Source organism: Culex pipiens, unplaced genomic scaffold (genome assembly GCF_016801865.2).
Source record: "Culex pipiens pallens isolate TS unplaced genomic scaffold, TS_CPP_V2 Cpp_Un0026, whole genome shotgun sequence".
Taxonomy (NCBI): domain Eukaryota; kingdom Metazoa; phylum Arthropoda; class Insecta; order Diptera; family Culicidae; genus Culex; species Culex pipiens.
The window spans coordinates 1-16,638 of NW_026292843.1; the positions used below are offsets into that span (position 1 = coordinate 1).

General features: G+C 38.5%; 1 long non-coding RNA gene across 2 annotated transcripts; it reads right to left on the reverse strand.

Annotated features, from left to right (window-relative positions):
• Positions 1 to 3,582: 3,582 nt before the first annotated feature.
• Positions 3,583 to 16,455, reverse strand: LOC120430343 (uncharacterized). Of its 2 annotated transcripts, none has more exons than XR_005607598.2 (4): positions 16,404 to 16,455; positions 16,049 to 16,310; positions 15,912 to 15,996; positions 3,583 to 9,226 (listed from the first exon to the last, which is right to left on the reverse strand). It is a non-coding gene; the product is annotated as an uncharacterized LOC120430343 (long non-coding RNA). The 2 variants fall into 2 exon arrangements; XR_005607597.2 differs by having other exon boundaries at positions 16,365 to 16,455.
• Positions 16,456 to 16,638: the final 183 nt, after the last annotated feature.

A 16,638-nucleotide genomic window follows, 5' to 3' on the forward strand; every position in this document is an offset into this window, starting at 1 on the left:
GCAGCCTACGAGCGGTACACAAAAATTACCAATATCAAAACACCAAGGATAGGAAAAAAAAATGTTTAGCTATTTGATAAATCTCTCTCCACTCCTTAATTGTAGAACAGATGAATCAATCTATTGTAACACAAGTTGTTAACAGAAAAATAAGATCATAAAGGAACAAAACATTGCATCCTAAGAAACATTATATCGAACCATCCTTGAAACCAACAATCAACTGACAGTAGATGATCACCTATTCTAGATGAACATCTAGCTGGGAAGTGTGGGGGTATGTAGCGACCCACATCTTTTTTGTCACCTTAGATGAAATCCCCGACGCAATAATGTGCGATTGGACTTTGATCCATGATGAGGAGATTTCATCCAGTGGTGAAATTAAAGAGAACCGTGAAGTCGCTCAAATCATAATTAGTCCACAGCCAAATTACCCCCAGGGGAACTTGGCCCAGTTAGCATAACTTCACAGTTCTCTTTTCAAGATCAAACGAAGGGCCGGCTGAGGCGAAGTCGTTTGTGCGTTCGGGTTTTCACACGCGCAAAAACAGATGGCCCATGCGCGAGCCGATAGGAGATCGAATCTAATCTACGTACTTATGCCAGAGGGAGAGAGAGAGATAGAGAAAGGGAGAAGAAAGACAATATGCGACACTTCGGGTTTTGACTCGTTGACCAATCAATTAGGACATGGAGGGGATAATTACCTCACCCGCTAATTGATTGGTCAGAAGGTCTCGGCAAGAAAATCCGAACCCAAAGGATTCCAGGAATTATGGGGATCTTCAAAGTCCTCAAATGAACTAAGAGGACACTATAAAAGGCGATCGAAAATCTCGATCGGGGTTCAGTATTCAGTATGTAGTTCAGTTCGGAGTTCAGTTCGGTGTTAAGTTAGTCACAGTATGTAGTTCAAATTTTGCCCTCAGTTAATTCTCGGTAATCCCAGTGTTCTCAGTTCAGTAGTTTAGTGTCAGTTTTGGTGTTTGACTTTTTGTAACTCGTTAAACTTTCTCAATAAAAAGTTAGGAAAAGTGATCGTGCCCGCGTTTTTCACTCTAAATCAAAAAGAAATTCCAGTGTTTGAAAAATATCGGGTGGACGGCGCGATACACTCGCTCTTTAAAAGCGAAAGAAAATGAATTTTTCAACTTTTTACGAGTTCATAACGTGCATGTTGCTGTTATAACCGAAACATTTTTAAAAACTGGCACTTATTTGAAAAGTGATCCAGATTATAAAGTTATAACCAATAACAGAATGAATCGAAATGGCGGTGGAGTTGCAATAGTTATCCACCGTAGTATGACTTATAGCACGTTACGTGACTTTAAGTTAAAAGTTATTGAAAGTTTGGGCATTGAACTTGAAACTTCTTTTGGGAAAATTATGATTGCAGCTGCATATTTGCCTTTCCAATGCACTGGGGAAAATAAAAATTATTTCAAAGGGGATTTGAATAAACTTACTCGGCATAGATCTCGATTTTTGATCATCGGTGATTTTAATGCCAAACACCAATCTTGGAATAATTCAAAAGTAAATTCCAATGGTAAAATTCTATTCAGAGATTGCACTTCTGGTCTTTATTCGGTTTTATACCCGAATGGGCCAACTTGCTTTTCTTCTGTTAGAAATCCATCAACAATTGATTTGGTTTTGACAAATCAAAGTCAGTATTGTGGTCCTTTAGTGACTCATGCTGATTTTGATTCTGATCACCTTCCAGTAACTTTTTCACTTTCTCATGAAGCAGTTACCAGACCCAATAGTTCTGTGTTTAATTACCACAAAGCTAATTGGGACAGGTATCAGCATCATATTGAGAACAATTTAAATCATGATTTTGTTTTAGAAACCAAAGCTGATATTGATTCAGCCTTGGAATCTTTAACTAATGCAATTTTGGATGCTAGGAATATTGCTATTCCTAAAGTCCAAGTCAAATTTGATTCTCCCATTATTGATGACGATCTTCAGCTTCTGATTCGTCTGAAAAATGTTCGCCGAAGACAGTATCAACGTTCTCGTGATCCTGCACTGAAGCGAATTCAAAAAGATTTGCAAAAGGTTATTGACCACAGATTCACTCTCCTGCGAAATGAAAAGTTCGCAAGAGATGTCGAACAAATTAAACCTTATTCCAAACCTTTTTGGAAACTTTCAAAGGTTCTTAAGAAACCTCAAAAACCAATCCCTTCTTTAAAAGATGGTGATAATATTCTATTAACTAATGGGGAAAAAGCTCAAAAACTTGCTCAGCAGTTTGAGAGTGCTCATAATTTCAACTTAAATGTTTTGAGTCCTATTGAAGATCAAATTTCAATAGAATTTCAGAATATTGTTGAACAAGAATTTTCATCAGATGAAGTTTTTAATACGGATCTGAATGAAATAAAATCTATTATCAAAAAATTTAAAAATATGAAAGCCCCTGGTGAGGATGGCATTTTTTACATTTTAATTAAAAAATTACCTGAAGCAACTTTAAGTAGCTTGGTCAAAATTTGCAACAAATGTTTTGATTTGGCATATTTTCCCAGTAGTTGGAAAAATGCCAAAGTAGTTCCGATTTTGAAACCGGATAAAAATCCTGCTGAAGCCTCAAGCTATCGGCCCATTAGTTTGCTTTCATCTATTAGTAAATTATTCGAAAGAATAATTCTTAATAGAATGATGACGCACATTAATGAAAATTCAATTTTCGCTGATGAGCAGTTTGGATTTCGCCTTGGGCATTCAACTACTCATCAGTTGTTGAGAGTTTCAAATTTAATTCGAAGCAACAAATCTGAGGGCTATTCTACTGGCGCTGCTCTTCTAGACATAGAAAAAGCATTTGACAGTGTTTGGCATAAAGGTTTGATTGCGAAATTAAAAAGGTTTAATTTTCCGATTTATATCGTGAAAATTATTCAAAATTATTTGACGGATCGTACTCTGCAGGTATGTTATCAGAATAGCAAATCTGATCAACTACCTGTACGTGCCGGCGTCCCTCAAGGAAGCATTTTGGGTCCAATTTTATACAATATTTTTACTTCTGACTTGCCTGATTTGCCCCCAGGATGTCAGAAATCACTTTTTGCTGATGATACAAGCATCTCCGCCAAAGGTAGAAGCCTTCGTGTCATCACAAGAAGATTACAAAAAAGCTTGGATATTTTCAATTCTTATTTGAAAGAATGGAAAATTACTCCAAATGCTGCAAAAACTCAACTTATTATTTTCCCTCACAAACCAAGGGCTGATTTTCTTAAACCAAAAAGTCATCACATTATAAAGATGAATGAGGTAAATTTAAAGTGGGAGGATCAAGTGAAATATCTTGGACTTGCTTTTGACAAAAACCTTACTTACAAGGATCACATTGAAAGTATCCAGGTTAAATGTAACAAATATATTAAATGTTTGTATCCACTTATAAACAGGAATTCTAGACTTTGTCTCAAGAATAAACTGTTAATTTATAAACAAATTTTCAGACCTGCCATGCTTTATGCTGTGCCGATCTGGACAAGCTGTTGCTTAACCAGGAAGAAAAAACTTCAGAGGATTCAGAACAAAATTCTGAAAATGATTCTGAAACTTCCTCCCTGGTTCAGCACCAGTGAACTTCATCAATTAGCCGAAGTTGACACTTTGGATGTTATGTCCAATAAGATAATTGATGCATTTCGACAAAAATCATTGCAGTCTTCAGCTGCATTGATCCGCTCTTTATATAGTTTATAAGTTAGTTTTAAGGTATCCCTTTTCCCTTTTGTACATGTAGGACCTCCTACATTTGAAATCACTGAATAGCGAAAGCTACAATATTTCATGAATAAATGAAAGTTGCTAGTATTTAAAATTGAGGTGAAAAGTCATCGATTGTGATTGGACACTCAATAATATTTTAACTGAATGAATGTACATGGAAGAGAATATCTGAATAAATATAAATTTAAAAAAAACTCTCTACAACTCAACCTTTCTTTCAAATGGATTAAATTTAAAAAAAAGACATACCATTATTAATCTTCAAACTGCAGAAAATTGGAATTCAACCGAATCTTTTGGAATGGCTTAAGTCATATTTGACTAAGCGCGAACTAATTGTTCGCTTCCAAAATGTACTATCGGAATCAATTCACGTCACCTCTGGGGTTCCGCAAGGATCCCATCTAGGACCTCTTCTTTTCATCTTGTATGTAAACGACATTTCCTTCATTCTTAAAAAAATTAACGTACTTGTATATGCAGACGACATGAAATTGTATATGGAAATAGGAAATGCCAATGACAGTCATGTATTCCAAAACGAAATTAATCTTTTCTACACATGGTGTAGTAAAAGCCTACTCCAATTGAATGTAAAGAAATGTAATTCCATTGCCTTCAGCAGAAAACATGAAACACCAAACATAACAGTATTATTAGGAAACCAACCAGTAGAAAAATGCAAAGTAGTACGTGATCTAGGTGTCATCCTAGACTCACAACTAACTTTTGTAGAACACTATAACACAATAATAAACAAGTAGTATTCATGAACCAAGCCGTAATCTTAGACATTCACCACTTTTTAGAATAACTGCATACACGACAAATAATTTAAAAAATTCGCCATTAAATCAAATGATGCGCTTTTATAATGAAAATTCACAGTACATACATTTTGACATGTCTAAACCGGAACTACGAAAAAATCTGTACAATAGAAATAATATCTAGTATGTAAGAAAATTGTAAGTAGTCTACATAAGCTTGACGAATAAACAATAAATAAAAACAAAAACATTGAAAAAAAAACTAAGTCTTAGGGGCGCCTACAGTTAAAGTTTCATAATTTTCATAAAAATGTTTTAGTCATTAGCGCCTTTACTCAATTTTTCATATCGAGAATTTGCATGATTTTTTTAAGTCATAAGGGCGCCTCCTTTCAAATTTTCATAACAAAATTTGCATGATTTTTTTAAGTCGTAGGGGCGCCTCTAGTCAAATTTTTATATTGCATATTTTTATTGAAAAAAAAAAAATAAGTCCAGATAAATTTTCATAATTATCATAAAAATGTTTTAGTATTTAGGGCGCCTCCAGTCAAATTTTTCATATCGAGAATTAGCATGATTTTTTTAAGTTATAAGGGCGCCTCCAGTCAAATTTTCATAACAAAATTTGTGTGATTTTTTTAATGTCGTAGGGGCGCCTCCATTCAATTTTTCATATCGAGAATTTGCATGATTTTTTTAAGTCGTAGGGGCGTCTCCAGTCAAATTTTTATATTGCATATTCGTATTGAAAAAAATTAAGTCTTAGGGGCGCCTCCAGTTAAATTTTAGTAAAAATGTTTTAGTCGTTAGGGCGCCTCCAGTCAAATTTTTCATATCGAGAATTTGCATGATTTTTTAAGTTATAAGGGCGCCTCCAGTCAAATTTTTATATTGCATATTCGTATTGAAAAAAAATAAGTCCAGATAAATTTTCATAATTATCATAAAAATGTTTTAGTATTTAGGGCGTCTCCAGTCAAATTTTTCATATCGAGAATTTGCATGATTTTTTTTAAGTTATAAAGGCGCCACCAGTCAAATTTTCATAACAAAATTTGTGTGATTTTTTTAATGTCGTAGGGGCGCCTCCATTAAATTTTTCATATCGAGAATTTGCATGATTTTTTTAAGTCGTCGGGGCGCCTCCAGTTAAATTTCCATAATTTTCATAAAAATGTTTTAGTCGTTAGGGCGCCTCCAGTCAAATTTTTCATATCGAGAATTTGCATGATTTTTTTTAAGACGTTGGGGCGCCTCCAGTCAAATTTTTATATTACATATTCGTATTGAAAAAAAAAACTAAGTCTACAGTTAAATTATCATAATTTTCATAAAAATGATTTAGTCATTAGGGCGCCTCCATTCAATTTTTCATATCGAGAATTTGCATGATTTTTTTAAGTCATAAGGGCGCCTCCAGTAAAATTTTCATAACAAAATTTGCATGATTTTTAAAGTCGTAGGGGTGCCTCCATTAAATTTTTCATATCGAGAATTTGCATGAATTTTTTAAGTCGTCGGGGCGCCTCCAGTCAAATTTTTATATTGCATATTCGTATTGAAAAAAAATTAAGTCTTAGGGGCGCGTCCAGAAATGTTCTAGTGTTTAGGGCGCCTCCAGTCAAATTTCTCATATCGAGAATTTGCATGATTTTTTTAAGTTATAAGGGCGCTTCCAGTCAAATTTTAATATTGCATATTCGTATTAAAAAAAAAATAAGTCTTAGGGGTGCGTCATTAGGGCGCCTCCATTCCATTTTTCATATCGAGAATTTGCATGATTTTTTTAAGTCATAAGGGCGCCTCCAGTCAAATTTTCATAACAAAATTTGTGTGATTTTTTTAAAGTCGTAGAGCGCCTCCATTCAATTTTTCATATCGAGAATTAGCATTATTTTTTTAAGTCGTAGGGGCGCCTCCAGTCAAATTTTTATATTGCATATTCGTATTGAAAAAAAAAGTCTTAGGGGTGCGTTAAATTCCATAATTTTCATAAAAATGTTTTAGTCATTAGGGCGCCTCCAATCAATTTTTTCATATCGAGAATTTGCATGATTTTTTTAATTCGTAGGGGCGCCTCCAGTCAAATTTTTATATTGCATATTCGTATTGAAAAATTGATTGATTTTTTCAAATCGAAATGAAAAATTTGACTGGAGGCGCCCTAATGACTAAAACATTTTTATGAAAATTATGAAAATTTAACTGGAGGCGCCCCTAAGACTTATTTTTTTTCAATAGAATATGCAATATAAAAATTTGACTGGAGGCGCCCCGACGAATTAAAAAAATCATGCAAATTCTCGATATGAAAAATTGAATGGGGGCGCCCCTACGACTTTAAAAAATCATGCAAATTTTGTTATGTACATCCTTCAGGAGACCCACGTGAACCTGCTTGAAGAGTTCGTTGACAGACAGCTGGCACGGAAGATGCTCGTGGCCACTTGTCCACTCCGGAACCGATTCCGCCGGATCCCGTGAACCCGGGTGCGGTCATTTGGCGGATTGGTTCGAACCTCATCATGTTACATATCAAATGCCCTGAAATTTTACAAGGAATTATTTTTGACCACTTTCATGACCAAGTGGCTACTTGTTCATTCTAGCTGAAATCAACTGGGAGGATGATGTTACGATCGATCCGGGCCAGCATTTGCGGAGAGCATGGGTTCGTCGAAACCTGGGGCTCGCTCCTGGTCAATCACCTATTTGCGAAGTACCATGGAATTAAGGACCTGTACGTTGAGTGGCAGAGTTTAAAATAAGTAGTCCCTAATTTCACTTCCCCTCCTAGACTGGCAGTGATTTGACCTGACGGCGATTATCGAGCGGTAAAGCCTGGGATCCACAAAATCTCAATCTTTGTGTAAACAATTGGAAAGTTACCGGTTCTACTGACGGATGTACGTCAGACGAGGAATGGATTTATTGAAATCAACTCCAATGCACGCACCCCGGAATGCTTTTTTCATCGCGTTGAACATAACCTTGCTCAGCATGTAGTCTGCATCGAGTGCGGTTCCAAGATGGCGGTGAAACTCGTGCGAAACTAGCGCGAGTTTCTTCAAAAAAAAAACACCTTGACAGCTCTGAGTGCGGCACTCAGTGCGGAACTAGCCTTCAATCGAATGTACCATAAGCGTCTTCGAAGACGGTGTCAGTGATTCCGCCAACCTTTCCACCAAGTGTACGTTCCTGGTCCTAATGTGGAAGTGTTTCGAAACAGGCTGGTTCTTCGAAGGCCACAGGATTTGTTGGCGGTATTGCTAAAAAGTAGGCCGGAACCGATGCCAAAGTTTAATCCAGTTCTGAAACTGCTCTCAGTTAAAGTAGTTATGTTGATGCCAAATGTTGGCGCAAATGATCTGTTTGAGGGAGTGTACACACTTGGTAGAGTAGAGAGGGACAAAGGTACACACCTAATGACATCGTGGGGCAAGACACATGCCCTAATCAACTACAATATTCGGCTAATTGATTACAAATTATCAGTTAGTTGATTAGCGTAACACTAATCAACTAGCGCATTCCCACCCTCTCGAATTATCTTGGTAGGATGATAAATCTGTCAAAAATGTCAAAACAAAAAACAAACTTTTACTTAACGTGCACATGTGTTTGCTGCGGCAAATTTGTTCATCCTGGCCCGGAACGGCCACGAATCTTAATGGTCCACTTTTCCCGGTGGCGGAAGAGGAAACTTGTTTTGTTTCCAACTTCCATCGAAAGAGGATGGTCTGTTTTTGTACCTTCCGGAAGGAGCGAGAACTGGGTCGAGTGCAGGTAAGTTGAGCGTCTTTATCCTAGACATTTGACGACGGGTTTAAGAATTTGATTGAACCGCTGTTTACCTGGCCGGTCTTCACAGAATTACCTCCACGATACACATTGTCTATTTACATCAAGACTATGACGGTGCTGCGGCTAAACAAACAGACGAACTTCCAAGGCCGTCGGAATGCTCGCCCGAAAAACAACGCTCGAGAATAGCGCGTCAACACCAAAGGAACATCCACAACGGCGGGCTGACGATTTTTTTTGACGACGACACTGTGCTGATAGACGAGTGCGAATTCTGCTTGCGACCATCGAACTCGTGGGGATTCCCCGGTGACCTGTCCTGGCCACGGGCGGGCTCCCGGAAATCAAGAGCAAACTGAGAGTTCCAGCGAATTGCAGGCGAAGAAATTCCAAAATAAGGAACTCGAAATGAAACTAGCAACTTCTTCAAGCTGATGAAGGCAATTGTCATCTCAAAACACTATCAACAAACTTTAATAACAGGTAGGAAATTTGTAGTAACATGTATTATCCAATCTAACCTCCAGACCAGAATGGTAGTTCTTCGATGATCTAATTTTTCCAAACTTTTTCTCGCCCTCTCCCATACAGAACCTGAACCGACATCGGTGGCTTGTAGAACGCCAAAGAGGTGCAGAATCTAGTCGGATGAAAACGCAGGCAGGTTCTTGTGAAATCGTTGGAAAGGCAAGGCAAGAACGGGCATAATGACGAGTTCCTCCTGCGTCCTGCAATCTGAATCAGTTGACACATTTCGGTCAACGAGTTGCTGTGCTGCGACGAAGAATCGTACGGTTCGCTGCGAGTACTTTTACAGTCCTGTCTTCCGGATCCGACTGACTCATGGAACGGATTGTGGTCGTGCTGGAGATATCGAACAGACGCTAGCAGAAGAGGAAGAAAACGGTCACTACTTTCAGCTTAACTTGTTCGTGCATGTAGGTAACTGCGAGCCGAGGCGTCGAATCCTCGATCGACCTGTTAACAATCCCGGTGACAGCGTTACGAATGCGACCGGTAATTCTGAACAGAAATTCCCCGCTTAAGCTGCGCGTGCCGAACGGATCTCTCTTGAAGTCTGCTGACTTTGAATGCATCACTCCGGCAGACCCCCAAAAACAGCAGAGCACATCCTAAGGGGAAACCTCAAAAAAATATTCAAATGTAATGATTACGTATGAAATAAACTTTATGGGGGAAGAATGGGTAAGGGGGAGTGGTTTTGGTCTTTTTCGAGCGATGTTCATAATTTGGTTATTTGCGCTTCCGGACGCGAATTGGCGATCATATCAACTCCAACGGCAAAAGCGTGCTGCACTATTTCATACTTTATCTAGCTCGTCCAACGTCACGACTTCCAAGAAGGTTCTCCCGGAGGTAGCTCGAACGGTTGTTGAATCATTTGTGTCATCACGCATTTCATGATAGGGAAGTAAAACGTAGGTTCCGGCCGTTCGATCATTCCCGTTGTAGTAGTCTTCTCCAACAAGAAATGCAGTAGCTGGTTTTAAAACCGGTGGAAGGAAAAAAAACGCATAAAAAAAATCCAAAGGATAAAAAAGAAGCCCCAAATAAAACAATCTTCCTCACATAAGTTTAATTGTTTGCAAGGCCATATGCCGCTTTCTTTCATTCTTCCGGCCCGGTAACGGTTGTAGCCTCACATGTCCCGGATGCGTTTCTTTAACTGGGCACAGCTTGTGGAAGAGAAACAGGCGGACTTTTGGGCCGGACACCCCGTGGGGGAAGCTGAAGCGTTCGTTGGACATCCGTCGAGGGCAGCTTCCATTTGCTTCGGAGGCCGTGTCCCATTCGCCGACAGCTCCTTGTCCTTGGACTCCTTCTTGTGCAGCCAAACTTGCCCGGATTATGCAGGCCTCAGCCTTGAGTTTGCTGCTGGTTGTGGCCACGTCGAAATCCATGTTCCGGCAGTAACCGGAACCGGCATATACCGGTTGAAACCTCACAACAAATTACTTAAAGAAACCTTCGTTTCAGACGAAAGTAAAGATTATTTTCAAACTGTCAAAATGACATTTCTCAACGACAAGATTACTTAATGTAAGATGGGAATGGAATATCAAATCAGCGCTAATCAATTAGCTAATTGACTAAAATCAGCGCTAATTAATTAGTGTAAAGATAATTGATTAACTGTGTCTTGCCCCTCGAATGACATTCATTCGGTAACCATAGATTTTTCAGAATTTACCAAAAGGTACCCCCATCACTTGCCTACTAAACGTATTACCAAAATTGACCTAAATACAACTTTGTTTCGTGTATCGTGATCAGGTTCAGTTTTCAATCTGGAGAGTGGTCAGGTTAATCATAGACCTCCGAATGTTGATATTCTTGTTTATCTTTCAAAACATTGAAGTTTTGTACCAATCATGTCCGGTGGACCCCAATTCCGGAATTGTTCCTCCTCCGGAACATCCCTGGGGGTTACCGGGACAACCTGGAGAGTGGTCAGGTCAATCATGGACCACAAAATGTCAATTGTCGTGTTTATCTTTGAAAATCCTGAAGTTTGATACCCATCATGCCCGGTAGACCACAATTCCGGAATTGTCCCTCCTCCGGAACATCCCTGGGGGTTACCGGGACAACCTGGAGAGTGGTCTGGTCACTCATAGACCTCAACATTTCGTAGTCGTGTTTATCTTTGAAAATCATGAAGTTTAATACGAGCAGTGACAGAAACAGCATCATAATTTTCCATGGTGTTGGTGGGAGCGAGTACTCTTTATGTCTCTTTTTCTCGTGTGCGTGGGTGTTTGTGTGAGTGACTTGAGCGAGCGTGAGCTTACGCTTCAAAAATGCCAAAATGCGGACAGAAAGGGAAGGAATATATGCTGTCAGTTTTTGAGTGGTCGGCAGCGTGACGGACGAGTGAAGGTGCGGTGTGATTGTCAGCTTTTGTGCGAGAGAGAGTAATCGCGAGCATCTCGCTCAGATTGGCAGTGTGACCAGTTTAATTGGGTTTTAAATGAAGATTAAAATCATTTTACTTTGTTGAAGTTATTGTAAATAGTGAAACAAGAAGATCATACCAGTTCAAAATTTTAAATAGTTATGAGTTTTATGGGGGCATAGTTTTTAAGAAAAATAGATTGAGTGCACGACTTGCTCTGCTCAAAGTTTGTCAGTGGAACTGGTTTCGTGATAGGCAAATTAATCCAGAAAAAAACGAGATTGTGATTTGTGGCGGCTGCGTTGCATGAGATTTGTGCCAGTATTTGTGCAGTTTGAGCCATCTTTCTGGCTTGTAAAAAGGAAAATCAGTAATGGTGAAAATAAACGGGTTTCGTGCGCATGATTTCCGGAGTTAAGCATAATTTTGAGAAAATCGGCTGCCATCATCGCGAAGATCACTCCATCTGTAATCCTGCTACCGCGTGCTTCAACGATAGCTGGTTGCCACAACTGATAGCAGCACACGCATACGCATACAACGACAGGAAGATGGTCGTTTCGTCATTCACGAGGATCTACATCGGTACTCAAGTGTCGACCGACTTTGGTGAGTCGGTGTTGGTGAAACAAGGTTTGTGGTGCTAGGTAAGTCCGTTCCTGCTAATGCAGGTGTTCGACTACATCAAAAGGTAAGCTAAGATATACTTCATTCATAAAAAAACTGAGAACATAAAAATTGAGAGTGGGGTTAAAGGGGTTGCCAATTTTACTCATGTTTTTATTTGATTTAAATTACCCATATATTTTTCTATTCACAGGAAGCGAGTTGTGGCGCTATAACCACGGCAAGTAGTGTCCAGGGCATTTGTGGAAATACAGTGTCCCATCCCTAGAGGGTCCCGGAGCACCAAAACTTCTTAGCATGGTGCTCCCAACGATAAATTGCCTAAACAAACAGGAACGTGAGCGGGGGATCCCCACGTTTCTTCCTCCCCTGTAGATTCAGAAATGTGTTGTTGTTTGAACATTCGTGCTCAAACTCAATCCAATTCAACGAATCATCTTTGCGGTAAACTTTACGCAGTTGGCCTGGCCGCTTTAACGTTTGTGATGTTTCAAAGCAATTTATTGCATTGGGGCACTGCAATTGTTAATAATGACAAGAGGATGCTAGGCGTCAATCAACCTAAGGCATTTTCCAGGATGCCCTCGAAAGACTGGCTGCGCTAGGGTTAGATTAGATTAGATTAGATTAGATTAGAAAATCATGAAATTTAATACCCATCATGCCCGGAGGACCACAATTCCGGAATTGTCCCTTCTCCGGAACATCCCTGGGGGTTACCGGGACAACCTGGAGAGTGGTCAGGTCAATCATAGACCTCCGAATGTTGATATTCTTGTTTATCTTTCAAAACATTGAAGTTTTGTACCAACCATGTCCGGTGGACCACAATTCCGGAATTGTCCCTCCTCCGGAACATCCCTGGGGGTTACCGGGACAACCTGGAGAGTGGTCAGGTCACTCATGAACCTCAAAATGTCAATAGTCGTGTTTATCTTTGAAACGATGATAGCGAATTAAAGTTATTATACTTTCTTCAAACAACGATCTCGAAACTTTTTCATTTGACTGCCGAACAAGTGTTCAGCAACCACCGGTAAGGTTGCCGGCTAGTAAATTGCTAACCCAATTTGACAACGACCGGTGTGGAACCGGGTGACTAAACTAAAATAGAAGCGTTACGGGTTAATAGAATAGCAACAATTTCCGCAACGCACCGGTAATGATGCTCTTAGTAATTGGGTTTTTTCGATTACTTAATCAGAAAAGGTGGCAAAATTCCTAGAATTTAGTAATTTGGTACTTTTTTTATTTCAGTGTAGTTGGACAATTTTTTAGTCTGGAAGGTATGACTTAAACTTCATTATACAACGGTCCAAACTTTGACGTCTAATCTAATCTAATCTAATCGAACACAAGCGCAGCCAGTCCGAAGAAAGCATCCGGGAAGAACTTATGGTTAGATTACGCCTCAAGTTCTTTCTTGTCATTATTAATGATTGCAGTACTTTCGAGGACCCCCGAAATGTATTACACTCACTAAAGCGGCCCGGCCTACTGCGTTGCATTATCCGCAAGAGACAGATTCTATGAACGGAACCCACATTTCATGGAATCATCGGGGAAAGAAGAAGAAGTGGGGACAAACCGTACCAACCACTTCGAGTTATTTATAGAATATGGTGTGTTGTGTGTGTAGGGGAATCGTTGGGAAAGGGATTGTTGTATTATATAGTAAATGACCTTGTGACATTATTTCACCACTACGGATTAATTCACTCAAGGGGTGTCAACCCCTCGGTGGCCGAGTGGCTAGAGCATCTGACTACCAATCCAAAGGTGTGAATTCGAATCCCACCTGATTCCACGCGTTTTTTGTTCATATTCAAAGTTCAATTATAGTCGAATAATTTCAAGGAGACCGGTCGGGAATCGAACCCTGAACCACCCGCTTATGAGGCGGGAGCCGTAGCCATTAAGCCACGGTCCAAACTTTGACGTGTATTTATTTTGAGAAGCTCTACTAGAACTCCTTTAACTTTCTGCCACTTGAGAGCCCCTTCTTTGATGAAAAAATAAATTGAGCATTAAGTATGAATTTTCAAAAAACACTTTGGTAGAAACATTCATACAATTGATTTTGGCGCCCCTAAATATTTTTTTATATTTTAAACCAAATTATCTAGTTATTTGTAATTCTATTTAATAATTCGGTGCCCTTTCTGTTTCAAATATCTAATGAGGATGTTGACATGAAAATTGTGTACCCCTCGTGGTGAATTGTCCTTAAAAAACTTTTTTGTATGGAGCGTGGACAATCGCCATCCCCGTACAATCAAACCTTATATTTCGATGCATCTGTGCTCTCTTGTGAGCATAAGAAAGCACAGAGGCATCGATTTGTTATTTGTTTATTTTTATCCATGGAAATGCAGCAAACGTGCATCGATTGGCTTAAATGTAAAATACTCTATACATGAGTTATTTACTAAAAGTAATTCATTGATTTAGCACGTAGTGTGCCATGAGAAAACAACATCAGGTGGCTAGTATTAGAGGATGAGCTAATTATGTTTAAAAACAGATGCGATATACAGTCGGAACAGTTTACAGATCGGCCAAATCATAGAAAATCGATAATGGAACTAAATGATTCGCTTCTACCTTCATTTGAAAGCTTTTCTTGCGATCTTTAGAATGCAGTATCGAACTTGCTGCATTTTTACTTTTAAATAATGTTTTTGAAGAAAAACTTTGACCCTTGAAATCCACAAATTCGGAACACTTTTTCCTTACGGATGTAAACAAACTTTAGTTCTCTCCAGGAGTACACATTTTTTACAGATTAATGACTTCACGCACTGAAACCAACGAAACTCAAGCTTAGTTATGTGTTATGAATGGTCTGACAACTTTTTTATAAAAAATATCAGATAAATTCAGATATTTCATAATTGTGGTAGGCACAATAACATCCCACAATCATGGAACAAGCAATTTGGAGGCAGAGTTTTTCTGCTCTGGATAAAATAGTCTTGAAATAAGGTTTTTTGTTCAAAAAGTACTACTTTTACTTGTGAAATAGCCAGATAATGTCCAAATATGGTTCTAAAAATAGTAGGGTCGACAGAAAAGCTGCATTTTGCTGCATGTTATTGACAAATTATCGAAAAAGTGCACTTCAAATTAGGCTTTAGTTTCCTCTAATATTGTTGAGAGTTGATGAGACTTCAAAGTTGCTTAGACAAAAATCTTCAGTAGAAAATTTTCTACAAGATGCATGTATCCTTACAGATGAGGAAATTTTTGTGTTCAATACCGAGGGAAAATATTGAAAAAAAATAAGCAAAAAGTCGACATAAAAGCTACCGGAAAGCTGAAAACAAGGTTTTTAAAGGCCAAATCGACACATTAACTTGTTTATTGGACCAGAGACCATCCACAGAGTAGCCCAGAGTGCCCAGTCCGAAGAAATGTCATTGAATTTTTTGGCTCCCTAATGTTTGCTGGTAGCAGGCGTGCGTACCTGCGATGTGGCAGTGCGAACTCTGTCTTACTCTGTGGACCATCATTTTATTTGAAATTTTAAGATTTTCCATTTTTTCTTAGCAGGTTTTGTGAAATTGTCGAAAAAAATGAATATAACAATAACATGCTATACGATTTTCCAAAAAAAAAAAATTGGGAATCGCTATTGGACACTCAATATTATTATTTTTAACTGAATGAATGTACACGGAAAAGAAAATCTGAATAAATATAAATTAAAAACCAAGGAAATCGCTTTATGGTAATTTGAGCATAACGCGATAATAGCAAAAGATTTCACATTTTTATTGAACTTTTTATCTACTTTGACTCAATGAATCAGCTATGTTTTTTTAGGACGAGCTTTAAAACAAGATACTTTCTGTCAGATGCACTGCGAACCAACATTTTCAAAATGCGTTAGAAAATCAATTTCAAACATTCTGCTCTTGTTCAAAGCGCTATTGTGCTCAGAACAAATGCTAGTACATTCTGCAAAGTAATTTGCAATTTTCCAATGAAGGAGAATATTTACGTTTACAGTTAATGGTACTCACTTTTTCACTATGTCCTGGGTACTTCTGATTTTGAAACTTCATGAACTTGTTATGTGTATCTTGATTAAATTGATTCAAATCTTGGCTAAAAAAATGTATTGTTATTATTTTGTTTTCCCAAATTGATTTATGGATACATTTCAAAATAGTGCTGAAATGCCATAACCTTTGATACTAAACATTATTTAGAATCCTAAAGTTGGTGACGTGAAACTAACTAATTTGGAGGTTTTAATGCGCAAGGGTGTAGTATGTTCATTTAAGGGGGTGATAGGTTTTTGATGCACATGCGCCCTTCTGTTTTGCGTCTTCCGCGGCAAAATCATCGTTTATATTTGATGTGAACTATAACTACTGAACTGTAACTATTTTAAAACCATCGTTAATTTATCAGCAGAACTAAAATAAAAAAAAATTAGAATCAGCTTGGCTTTGTAGTCACCCTTGTAAGACCCTGTAGAATTGTTTGCCTTAAAACAATTTTTGACGCACTTTTCAAGTGTTGGATATGGTCCTGTGTCAGGGATATTTTGGTAAGTGAAGTGAAACGTGATTTGGGTTTAGGCCATATCGACAGCTGGGGTGCAAATCAAATTTGATCCCAGCTTATGAATACCGAGATAAAATTTGCTATTAAAAAAACTCCGTTTTTTCCCACCTAGGTAGCAAATTTTCCACCGTAACAACCCACCGCGAGGTTGTCGTCAATTAAAGGACCCTGTTAGAC